Genomic DNA, 14,196 nt, shown 5'->3' on the forward strand with positions numbered 1-14,196 from the left:
CTACAAAAGTGTATGCAGCAATTGTGTAAATGTACCAATGACTTCAATGTGTTGTGATTTACCTTACATTAGACTAGATATAAACTATAGACAATAACTATCCATTGGTATAAACGTTTGGGAAAATACATCACAAAATTTTAACATTAATCCAAGGTCACACATACTAGTGTTTAACCCTATCGGACCTATATTTGATTTTTGAACAACTAGTTTCCATCGTGTTTCCATGGTAATGGTTAAAAACAAATAGAATATCAAATGCAGTGATTTTTACCAAGTTAAAATAAAGCAAAGTACTGATGAGTTATTGCCCTTTGTACGACAATCATGTGTGTTGTTACCAGGCTATGGCCACGGGAATATTTTGGTGTAATATTGACCAGGTTTCGCCTACCAGGCAGCAACTATGCGTGATGATACATACCTATAGGTTCTGTCCTTTAGGAAAAAATGTTTTTATGGAAGTTTGATTACGCCCCCGCAAAATCTAGGAACACATATTAATGGGGGACAGGGAGAAACAGAAGAAAACAAAATACATAAAGAGAAAAAGATTTCAGTCAGAAATGACTACAGCTTCTTTAAAAACATGCTGAAAGCGTTTTGGTGGAGACAGATCGTGGCAGAAATGTCACACATTTGAAAAAGTTTAATGTGCTAAAATCCTGTTAAGCACTTGAATTTGTTTTTATGGAACATTGAAGAGTTCAGCATTGAACATTGAACAGTCGAGCATTGAACATTGAACAGTTGAGTATTGAACATTGAACAATTGAGTATTGAACAGTTGAGCAAATAGCCAGTACAGGGAAATGTTTAAGCAGCATGCATATTTGTAGTTAAATGTAAATTGGATTTTATAGTAAATAGGAATTTCTTATCATAATTTCATAATTAGAGGAAGAAAAATTTAGGTTGGAAAATTATAAAAATAAAGAAGACAGGGCGGTGTGCGGTATATACCTATTGGGAAATGATTATTAAGTGAAGTCAAGAGTCACAACTCGTAAAGTCAGTAAAATTGTATCAGTACTGGAATACATGTGTTTGTGTGTATTACCAGCAGCATTAGGTCTCGGCACCACCAATGATAACTAAGCGCAATGGATGCTTAAGTAACCATAATGTAAATGCACTAACAAAAATACATGTTCAGAAAATAAAAAGAAAAGCATTCGCCATGGTAAATATTGACAAAGTATACCAATCACATTGAAGGTGTCATTTTGTTTGCTTCGAGCATCACGTCCTGATCAGATCTAATAAATTGACGGTGTCGAGAACAATGACGGTCCACTACGACAGCCAAAGGGTTAATAAATGAGTATAAACAATCTGTTTGTTATGAAAGAGCACGACAAAACAACATTTTTCAGGTGACGGGATATGGCTCGCTCAAATATTTGTCGGATGAGTGACAAAACATTTAACGGACGCAATCACAGACTATGTCGTGCTAAGAACCATACTCAAAAATTGTCCCTTTCTTTATTTTCTTAATCTAAAAATTGTTTTGCATTGTTTAACGTTTCTCCTATCGACAGCCAATGTAATTAAAATTAGACTTGTAATTTCTATTCTTCTACGATACAATGCAATACAAGATCTAACAACACCCCGTAGGAGGTCATCTCAGCATGACCTTTGGGCTTCAAATACAAGCCAATGAAAACTGGTCAATGACGTCATCAGTCAACTAACGACAAACAGTCTTATACGAGCCTTCGGTTGCGTCTCCTTAGTATTAAGTACTCAAATCAACGATCGATTTGAAATGCGCAAAATTTCACAAACACTACTGGTAGACTACTTAAATGGCTACAATAATAAAAAAAAGTTGCTAATCCTCTTGACGTTGCTGCATTGAAAGAAAAACAGATTAAGAAAAATTTTCACAGGCAGCAACAAGTTTGTAAAACTATAAATTTGTTGAAGTGTTCTCGGTGAGGTGGAGTGGGTGAAGCCATGCATGTTGTTTACAGTGGCTATCAACCAGCAGAATACCTCGGGAACGTTACCTAAGTATTTATACTTCAGAAGAATGAAATGACACCGAAAATGTGCGACGCGCTGATTGGCTGAGCTCAAAAGGTCATGTTGAGATGACCTCTTACGGAATGTTGTTAGATCTTGTATTGCAGTGTATCGTAGAGATTGTATCAACAGCTAAGGTCATTTAAGGACGAACTCTTCGCCTTTCATAATGCACAAGATGCATGTGTGTAGTGAATGCTTGTGTGTTTGAGAGGCTGTGGTTCGTGTTGTTAGTATCAGTGGAGACATAGAAAGAAGAAAGTATTAAGAAAGAAAAGAAGAAATAAGATCCCAAAATTCGTCCACTCTCACGATCATTGGGAACATTGGCAGCTCGATTTGTTACGCCCAGCCTGCAGAGTGAAAGATTTTCTTTGTGATACCCGAAGTTAAAGCATTTGATCAAATTGTCGCTATGAAAACAGAGTTAAAAAGTTTCAGATTATATAGCAATACATCTGCTTACACACATGAAAAAAAGTCAAATTAACGGGAAGTTAGCAACTTCCGGTATATCTGTCTGTTTTATCTAGCTTATCAGAATATTGTCCTGAAGGTTGGGCGTAGGAATAGTATCTGCCGCCTCCATTACATGATGGATAGAAGCAACTAAATTTGATATCTTATCTTTTCCTTTCTTTTATAACAACTTTCTTCTTCCTAGCTTTTCCCTTGTCAATGCCTCATTTTTGTCCTTTAGTCGAGCGATCGCTTGTTTGAGGAAGACTTTGGGTTTTGTCCCTTGCCTAAGACATACCAGGTCTGCGTAGCACTCAGCGTTTTGGGAGTGGGATGATTGGTTTACCCGTTGTCAGTATAATGTTACAGGGTGTGGTGTCCTGCTGGGTGTCTTCGGCAGGTAGCGCTATAAATCGGCAAAAGTTCGGACTATCACAATGAGACTTGACACGAACATACCACTGCCTCCTTAAACACACATAAGCACTCACCACACACATATGTATGCCGCACGCACAGGGCCGTCCTTAAATGACCTCGATCAGCTGTTGATAAGACATTAAAGAATAATACACACAAACCAAAACCGTCACCGTTTATATTTAGCAGCACGATAACTGTATATCAATAACATTATGTAAGGAGTATTTATATCTTGTATTGATTTAGTTTCGTTTCACTCGTTACGCCCTTGCCAACGGAGCCACAAGTAGATACGTTTGAAGAAGGTTGGGATTTTTAAACCTAAGACAAAGTATTTGTTGGTTTAATTTGTACAAGAAGTATACTTTGTTCCTTGTTATACCGATTTACTGTTAATGCAAAATGTCAATTTCTAAAATCATGTACCCGTCTAAAACAAAAATGGCATATTCGGAGGTACATGTATCAACAAAAGTGTTCTTATTAGATACTATGAAGAACATAGCAAGAAGACTTTTAGGAAAAACAGTTCAATCGCAGAGTTTGAAACAAAATATGCAGATTTCTGAAAATAGCCCAACACTCCACTGTTTTTTGTTTACAAATTATCGCTGTAGTCCTAGTTAGCATACGGGGTAGGGTTTTCGTTGATAAAAAATGTAATAAACAGAATATCTAACAGTGTCTTCAGTAAAACCAAATATATTTCACTCGTGTTGCTAATATTTTGATATTTTTCACTCGTGCTGCGCTCTCGTGAAAATATCAAAACATTAGCCCCACTCGTGAAATATATTTGGTATTACTGAAGACACTGTTAGATATCCTCTATCTATATATACCGATAGGTAATACATATCACCAACGCCAAATCAAAATCCTAGATTTAAGGGAAATCGCTAAATTTTAACCCACCAAAATTTAACTTTCAGTTTTCATGACCAAATCGTCAAAATTTATGATCGCTAAAATTTCTCGCTATACGGTAACATCTAATAAGGGCATTTGTATTAATTGAAATCACTTCCCATATCTCACTAATCTGCGACATCATCCGCCATTTGCATTTCAAGGTTAAAAGAGACTGTGTATGTTTTCATAATGTCAAATCCTGTAATACAAATGCTCGCAATAACCTTGAATAGACAATTATTACGGCATGGCTATTTTGTGTAACACACGTAATCAACATCAGTTTACTGTAACGTTTGGTTAATTATGATTTGCAGAAATTAACGGACAGCTTAACAAATTGCATGTCAACAGCAAAACCCATAGTTAGCCATGATAATAATAACTTATACTAGTTAAGTCTGTGACATTGTCAAAGTACTTATTTAGAGACTTGAAAATATCACAGTTTGCTGTTTGCATAAACCTTAAATCAGTCATAGTATGTGTTGTTATTTTTAAACCAGGATATATTGGCAAACGGTTTTTTATTTCTTCAAACAAGAAGCGTGAGTCATTTTTTTTATTGGTAGTTGTCATGTATGATGTCAGGTATTTCTATTGATCAGGTAAATGTTGATCGATTACCGTTATTTATTATCTATACATGAATGTTGTTAATTTATTGATCTCTTTAGCTGTTGTGACGACACTTATTTTTTTGTCGGAAGGTACCGTTCGGTTCACCTTAAATGACACCATAGAGGGGAGTGAATCATGCACAAGTTTCCATCAGAAAAGGTGAGACACACTAATATATTTCATAATTTTATCTCATACTTCATTTTAACACTCCTTAGCATACCTTAAGAATATCCGTCCACCCAGTTTTAGAATATCGTCCGTCCACCCAGTTTTAGAAGTAGTATGTTTTACTCGGACTCGGATATTTTGCAATTTTGATTAATAACTCAGGCCTGCGGACAGATGTTTGCGGGGTTAGGTGTAAAACCCACAGCTGGTTATGATAAAGGAAAGACGTTCACGTACTTACTTACCTAAATAAATGTTTGACAAAACTTGAGATGATGTGTAGATATAATGCACTGATGGCGAAGCCAATTAACTTTTTTAACTGTTTTATTCTAGCGTAGCACTTCTAGTACTCTGAAATCATCTATAAATGTATCTAGGTGATTATGTATATGTGATTCGTTTGCAGCTTTACCGGTTGATTTCTGTGATCATTTATAGTGTTGACATTTGCTGAAAACAAAAATATTGAAAGTTCAGTTTAATATTAAGCAAACGCCTGCAGATACAGAAGTGTATGTATCAATTGTGTAAATGTACCAATGACTTCAATGTTTTGGGGGATGACATTACATTAGACTAGAAAAAAACTATAGACAATAACCTGACATAAACGTTTTGGAAAATGAAAATACACATAAAACTTTTAACGTTAATCCCAGGCCTTATATATATTGGGGTTCAACCCTATCGGACCTATATTTAATTTTCGAACAACCAGTTTCCACTGTTTCCATGTGTTCCATGGTAATAGTTTAAAACATAAATAGAATATCAAGTCCAGTGATTTGATATAAGGCTGTGATGAACCTTTTTACCAAGTTAATATGAAAGCAATCAAGGAACTGATGAGTTATTGCCCTTTGTACGACAATCATGTGTGTAGTAACCAGTTGGCCACGGGAATATTTTGGTGTCATATTGACGAGGTTTTTCCTACCAGGCAGCAACTATGTATGATGTTACATACCTTTAGGTTCTATCCTTTGACCGTGTTTTTTAAGGAAGTATAATTTTACGCCCGCGCAAAATCTAGGAAAATAAAATAACGCTGGCAGGGAGAAACAAAAATAAAGAAAATACATAAAGAGAAGCAGTGATAAAGGAAATTCCATAAGTATTAAATTAGTGAAGCGATGTTTTTTTATGTCCCGATCGTCCCCAAAATAATCATGAAAGAGGACACCGCTGCTTAGTGTATTGTTAGGGTTCTTGGTGCAGTAGATATCTTTGGCTCGGGCAGGGCTTCTTTATTTATGCTTCTATGTTGAATATCTCAGTATAGAATATATTGTATCATGTACACTGAGGATGTTGTTTATAAAGATATCACTCCATGTCGGGGAAATGAGAAAAGAATACATCTGCCACAATTCACTGTATGTACATTGGAGACCATTACTACAGGAATACCCGCTTCTTCTTTCTTATCATACTACCAAGCAGTCTGCTCTTCCGTCTGAGTAAGTGAACACATGAAGTTTATTAAAAAAGAAAGAAAAAAAAAAAAAAAAAAAAAAAAAAAATACGATGATCTAAATATCCTGAAAATTGTCCCCGACACTGATAGTTTCGATAAAAAGCATGGAAAAACAGGCATGGATATTTACGCTTGTATTGTCCAAAGAGGAAGCTTACCAAGCCCAATGTTTGTAATTGCAATTATCGATGTTTATAGGATGTCAACAGATTTCAGTCAGAAATGACTGGAAGGTTCCTTGGAAACATGCTAAAAGTGTTTTGGTGGAGACAGATCGTGGCAGACTTAATATAGAAATTTCACACATTTGAAAAAAGTTTCACGCCAACCGCAGAGCGATTAAAGATTTGCAGCACCACAGCATAAGACAAGTATTGAGTATTGAACATTGAATAATTCAGTATTGAACATTGAACAGTTGAGTATTGAACATTGAGAAATTGAGTATTGAACATTGAACAGTCGAGTATTGAGTAATGAATAGTTGAGCATTGAACAATCGAGTATTGGACATTGTACAGTTGAATATTGAACAATGAACAGTCGAGTATTAAACATTGAACAGTTGAGTATTAAACATTGAGAAATTGAGTATTGGACATTAAAGAGTTGATTATTGAGCATTGAACAGTTGAGTTTTGAATAGTTGAGTATTGAACATTGAACAGTTGAGCAAATAGCCAATACAGGGACATGTTTGAGTAGTATGCTCTTTGTAGTTAGATAAGAATAGGATTTTATAGTAAATAGGAATGTCTTATCATAATTTCATAATTATCGGAAGAAAAATTTAGGCTAGAAAATTATAAAAAAAGAAAGGGCGATGTGCAGTATATATCTATTGGGATATGATTATTAAGTAAAGTCAAGAGACACAACTCGTAAAATTAGTAAAAGTATATCAGTATTTGAATACATGTGTTTGTGTGTATTACCAGCAGCATTGGGTCACGGCACCACCAATCGTAATTAAGCACAATAGATGCTTTAGTAACCACAATGTAAATACACTAACAAAAATACATATTCAGAAAATAAAATGAAAAGCGTTCCTTAAATGGTGAATATTGACAAAGTAATCAATCACATCGAAGGTGTCATTTTGTTTGCTTTGGATAGCACGTTCTTATTAGATCTAATAAGTTTACGTTGTCGGGAACTGGGGATCACAGCATTACTGAAAAAGATTTAGATTGAAAGCAAACGCATACCAAAAGAAACTGCTGAGTAATAAACGGTTGTGTAATACACCGGGTAGCATTGACATCCATATTTATATTCGACCTGTCAGAAATATATTGTCATTTGTTGTATTGTAAACGTGTTTTGACAATTTTCAAATTGCTTCTTACTAACAGCTTAGTTGACTCACTACATTGATATGCATCACGCATTATTATCCGTCAGAAAAGGTAAAAGGTGTGTATTCTTTTTAAAACTGCATTTATTAATATATTGTTATGACGGATTTATAATGGAATATCGTTTGTATCTGTCCGTTCGACCAGTCGGTAAAATTATCTGTTATTGTCCTGATTGGTTTTAGCAATGATGACCTTGTGTGAACTGCAAATTGAATGTCATACCTTGTGTTTTCATATATACATAAGTGTGGTTCAATCCAAACAAATAACCATATATTGTTTTAATACATTGAATAATGTATATCATTTGACTATTATAAACTTGATTCGTATGACATTCAGCAAAGCTAGATATGTAGGGTGATCTGCTTATTGTTTTCTGTATAACGTTCGACGAATTTGCAGCAATAACACTTATTAGCTCTTGTAGTTTTAATGTTGGTGGGAGGGTCTACCTACAAATTGCAGGGAAAATGGTTTTTCCTGTTGTGAAAAAATGATGATTGAACGTTTGAACAGGGATGCAAAGAATATAGAAGGTAGCGCTATAAATCGGCATAAGCTCGGACTATCACAAGGAGACTTAATACGAACATACCACATCCTTCCAAAACACACATACGCACTCACCACACGCATGTATGTCGCACGGACGGGAGCTGTCCTTAAATGACCTCGATCCGCTGTTGATAGGACATTAAACAATAATACACCCAAACCAAAATCGTCACCGATGATATTTAGCAGCACGGTAACTGTATATCAATAACATTATGTAAGGTGTATTTCTGTTTTGTATTGATTTAGTTTCGTTTCGCCCGTTATGCCCTCTCCAACAGAGCCGCAGGTAGTTACGTTTGAATAATGTTGACATTTTAAAACCCAAGACAAAGTGCCAAAAGTATTTGTTTTTCTACTTTGTACAATAAGTGTACTTTGTTCCTTGTTATATCGATTTACTGTTAATGCAAAATGTCAAAATGGCAAAATTTAACTTTAAGTTTTCATGACCAAATCGTCAAAATTTATTGATCGCTTAAATTTCCCGCTCTACGGAAGAATCTAGTAGTAAGCCGGTATAGACAATTATGACGGCATGGCTATTTCGTGTGATTCACGTTGTCAATATGAGTTTACTGTATTTTACTGAAACGTTTGGTTACTTATGGTTTGCTGAAATTAACAGACAGATTAAGTGTTTAAAAAAACTCCGTGTCAACAGCAAGGTAGCTGATACTACTTAAAGCTGACAGTGCAAGTTAAAAAGCATCCAATTGAGATTAAAAATAATAATACATATACAGATTTCCAAAAATCGTTTCCGAGACATCCCCCAATTATGGTTGTGTCGTATCTAAGGACGGACAGACATTTTTTTTTTTTTTTTATGCGTAGATACGAGCCGCTATAAAGCGCGTGCGTTCATTGAGACAAGCATCAGTCTATCGATACATGCGCATAGCGACATATCTCTCCATTATACATAGTAAACGTTCTCAATACAAACGCAAACGAGTATTTGTTCACATTACGGAACTTGAATATGGAATTTGAAGAGGTTACTTTATATATATTTTATTTTACAATAAAAGAAAGAAAAGAAAGTATCGACAACACAGACTATTTGGGGCCCAACAAAACATGTACCTAATGAAATTATAAACATCCAAGGAGTGCTAGTCTAGGATACGAGTAAAAATCGGAACTCCTCGGACTGTGTACTTGTTATGAAAATGGCTGCACCCACGAAAAACACGTGAGAAGATGGATAGATTATTTGAGATTAATTCGTTATGCATTTTCAAGCATTTATTTGGAGACTTTATTTTCAACAAGATTTGAAAGATAATTTAGAGACACTGACCATCTTTCTGCTCAAGTTACAGGTGAGTGCTTCTGTTTGGTGTCGTTTGCGGATACAGTCATGGATCACGTGGTGTACAGATAAAGTGTAGAAGATACAGGTGTGTCACCGTGAACACCTGAGGTTAGAGTGAATGCGACTGTGACGAAGCACGTTCTTTTTATAGCAGCGGCTGCTTGGTTGTATCCACTCATAACAAAAAAGAAAAATGTCTGCCCGTAATTAGATACGACACTACCATAACTGGGGATTGTCTCGGAAACGATTTTTGGAAATCTGTACATGTATTTTTTTTTTTAATTTCAATTGGATGCTTTTTAACTTGCACTGTCAGCTTTAAGTTCGTTCGTTGCCATAGTTCTTATCTAGAGGCTTGCAAATATCACTCGATTTGCTGTTTGCATAAATCTTAAACTGAAGAAGCTCGAGTCATACCTTGTATTTTATTGATAGCGGTCATGTACTATATATGCATGCACGATGGCAGGTATATTTACTGATCAGGTTTTATCGATTACCGTCATGTATTTCCCTTAAATGTATGTCGTAAGTCTATTGATCTGGTTAGCTGTTGTGACGACACTGATGTTTTTTTGTCGGAAGGTACCACTCGGCACACTTTGACACCCTGTAGGGGAACGAAGCATACACAAGTATCCACCAGAAAAGGTAAGACACACTTATTTATTTCATAGTTTTATATCATACTTCATTTTAACACTCTTTAACAAACTTTAAGAATATCGTCCGTCCGCCCAGTTTTAGAATATCGTCCGTCCACCCAGTTTTATAATATCGTCCGTCCACACAGTTTTAGAAGTAGTGTGTTATACCGTTTGTATCCCCCACTTTCTCCCCTACCACCCAAAATGATACCCTACAATGCATCGAATCTTTAAACCATCCAGGAAATATTCAGATCAACAATTTGATATCAAGTTTTGGCTATTCTGTATGGCTGCAATTTGTTACTAGGTGAAAGTTTGATACATATCAAGTTTAACTTCTATAATTGATGTACTGTATAAAGTCATACAATAGGATTTTAATTGATTTCAGTCTGGAAAATCAAGGGTAAATGACACACCATCTATAGAATAAATCGACTTAAAAAAGACGGGAAAAGAATATATTTACAGATTCGTTTCGCCCTGTTTTATCGTGCCCCTATCTAATTATTCCGCAACTCACTCTAGGAATGATAACGGACAGTTAACGGGTACCATCAAACATTTATTTCCATTGTGACAGTAACACCGTAAGAACTACAAAATACAAAATGAAGGACATTTTAGTCTTTGCATAATGTAAACACAAAGAGGACCAAAATTCAATCTTATCTCAAAAACACTTGCACTATTCTTTTATCATAATTACATTGACTGATACATAAAGTAATGATGTAAACCATTAACAAATATTACATAAATTTAACACAGATATGTTGACTCCTGTTGTTATTACAATTGTCTGTACTATGAATTCAGATGTGCGTCAAATTATCATCAATACAGTCTGTGGTTCAATTATATTCAGAACAACAACTGATGGATAATATATAGATGGAAAGAACAACTTATTGAATTACTATGGCAACATGACCTAATATCTGACCAACAGGTCTATGAATGAACATGAACCATTGTCATAATTTGTAAAGAAATATCTGTTATTCAAAATGTGTATAAGACTTACGCTGTGACGACACCAGACAGACCATACAAGTTACAGGGGGTGCTAGGCATAGCACATAGATGGGTGTACAACTCTCTAAAATTGAGCAATAAAACATGGTAAGATAGCATTGCTTTATGACAGCATGCTGCATAAATAGAAACCTACAACAAAGGTAGAGGATGGGCCGGCGTACTATATGGGTTACATATACTGACAACCTTGATTATATAGATATTTGCGTGAACGGGCATTTAAACCAATTGACTGGAAAGGACACATTATATTTATAGTTCTAAATATTACTAGATAATTCTAGGATACAAACCACCAAAAATGTCACGTACGCATCACACTTTCACAGTTACATACAAAGGGAGAGAAATCATATAATAAGTGCTGCTGATCCAGCGCATTAATCTTAATCTTTAATTTGTAAATGTTCTTAATGCCTTCATTAACTTAAACTTAAACAAATATGCTCATCTTTGATTAACGTCTCTAATAAAAGTTAAAAAATTACTAACCTCCAAAATCCAAGTCTTAAAATATTTTCAAAACTATTCAAAAGCTGAGTAACCACTTTTTTAATTCATTTCATTTTTTTGGTTGTACTAATATATATTTATATTTATACATGTTTCGTTTTTTAAAATCGTACTATTATTATGTTGTTGTTTTGGCAATTTTAATGTTTGGCTTAAATGACCTTTATAGTATTTAACCATCGTCACCTCATTATGTACATATCCTGTGTTTGTTTGGTCAAACATCATCATGTGAGCACATGATTTGTAATATCTGCATATATATTATATATTTTTTTTAGAACGGGAGAGAATATAAGCTCCACTCCTACTTATACATAGAGATGCCTACGGGTGACAAACCGAGGGTACACTCTGCACCTTCAGAACGTGACCAGCAGAAGGAGGAAAATGTTCCTTCAGAACAAAGCAAAAGGAGGGAGGTCTCTGCACCTGTATCGCGTGACAAGTGTAGGGCGAAATTTGCAGAAAACCTCCCGTATATTTCGAAGATATATAACGTACCTGAAACTGCGGTAATCGCAGTGATTAGTTGTAAGGACAAAGAGCCCCAGTTCATTGTTTACAGCGACTCGTATAACAGGGAGACGCACCACACTTTTGCTGGGTTTGATATTATCTTAAAAAACCCAAACATTGTGAGCCGTGAAGCAAGCGACGTCATTGAAGAATGTCAGTCACAAAACTATAATCTCACTCCTAAACAGAGAACCGCACTGAAGGATATCATACAGAGAAAGGCCAGTGAGTGGTTCTCTGCCCACTCTAATTTGAATATCATCAGCATGTCACCTGTCAAATCCAAAGGTGGAGAAATAGAGATGGACCATCCGTGTATTGTACTTTATTGCACATCAAAGGGATATATTCCTGTGGGAGAGAAAAAGTTTCCAACAGGGGTTTCCATCGCGAATGGAACGGTAGACATAGATGTTAGAGAAGGTTACTTCCAATTTGGATACAACACAAAAGCGAGTAATCTCCGTCACGATACACTTAGAATGGGGTGCGAATTTAGCGTGGAGAATGGTCAATATTCTGGAACCATTGGCCCATTCGTAGACTACCAAGGACAGTTAGCCTTCCTGACTTGTGCTCACGCCATCTTTGGAATTGATTCGAATGGTTACGACAAACAAAATGCAAAACCCTTTGTAGAACAGCCAGCCTTCTCCGCTCCAGACATAGCCAACCGCTGCGGACAGGTTAGGCGGGCAGTATTTTCTCCAAGCTCTACAAATCCTAGTGTCGATGCCGCTGTAGTTGTCATAACAGAACAAGCACGGATTCCATCTCGCGGGGAATTCGCTATTGCCAAGGAATGGCAATTAAAAAAAGCAGGTAAAGTACCTAATTTGATGTGTTTAAAGATGATAATCAAACTGTTTCATTCAAATACGTATTTCAGTGATTATTGCAGGGCATCCAGTAGGATTAAAATCTCAAGAGTCAGTGACCCTCAGCTCTGAGAGTCAAATCAAAATCCTGAGAGTCAAAATATGAAATTCTCAAACTTGACGGTTAATCGTTTCCAAATGAAAATTGATAAAAGCGTCTTTTTTAAATTATAATTAATTGAATAAAAATCAAAAGCATTTAGCTTATCTTAATTTATTATCCAATAGTTGTTTATTATTTATATGTCCCTGATTAAATAAATAAGGTATTTTAAAAATTTAAACTTTTCTTTTCATTATTATTTTTGTTTAAATAAAGTACAATATAAACATAAATTTTTTATTTAATTTATAACTGAAATAAATTTCTTGTAAAGCTTTAAACAAGAAAACTTGTATCGCAGTTTTCTTGCTGAAATTATGTTTAAATGTGTTACAATGGATATAAGCATAATTTGTAAAACCATTTTCTAATTTCATTTTTAATCTGCTCAGCCTCTAGAGGTTTTTTTTTATGCAAATCATGTTTTCATATTTGCCGCCGCCAAAGTGTAACACGAATGATTTACGCTTCTAACCCTGTGAAATGCACTGCAGAGGTCATGTACATGTAAGGTTATTCAGATTAACAACAAAATGGCTGCCGCCTGTGTTGGCATGATGCAAACTAGGCTTGCTTACGATCTCATTCTTGTAATGTACATGGTTGAAAGTTATCACAAACATATGTTACATTTATTTGTTGGGATGGGAATCTAGTATGAAACAGGCAATGCCTGAAAAGAGTGAAGCTAGCTAGTATGCCAATGTATAACATAAAAAATATAGTGATAAACGTTTCGTCGTTTAATAACGAGAAAGTGATAATAACCGGAAACCAGAGAGACTTCTGAAGATGCTATTTCTCAGAAACTTGTGAAATGCTTTGTAGTATGTATGGTCAATATCAACATGCAAAGGATTTTTTGAATTTGCAGGAATGTTTGAATTGGTTATTGCTTTATGCTGACTTACAAAACCCTTTTTTTTTAAATTTTATTTTCTGTTATACATGTCCGGAGTATGCTTTACAATATCTCAACAAATAGGATGTATATATTCTATGTATGTGTTATTCCCACCCTATACATGAAGTCTTTTGACATGCTTGCTGTTTTATTTATAGACAAGAAAATAGAAAACATATGTACATACATTTTACATGTATTTTAATTGGTAAAATAGAAAGCCCAGGATTCATATCGGG

This window comes from Pecten maximus, chromosome 17 (genome assembly GCF_902652985.1).
Source record: "Pecten maximus chromosome 17, xPecMax1.1, whole genome shotgun sequence".
Lineage (NCBI taxonomy): Eukaryota > Metazoa > Mollusca > Bivalvia > Pectinida > Pectinidae > Pecten > Pecten maximus.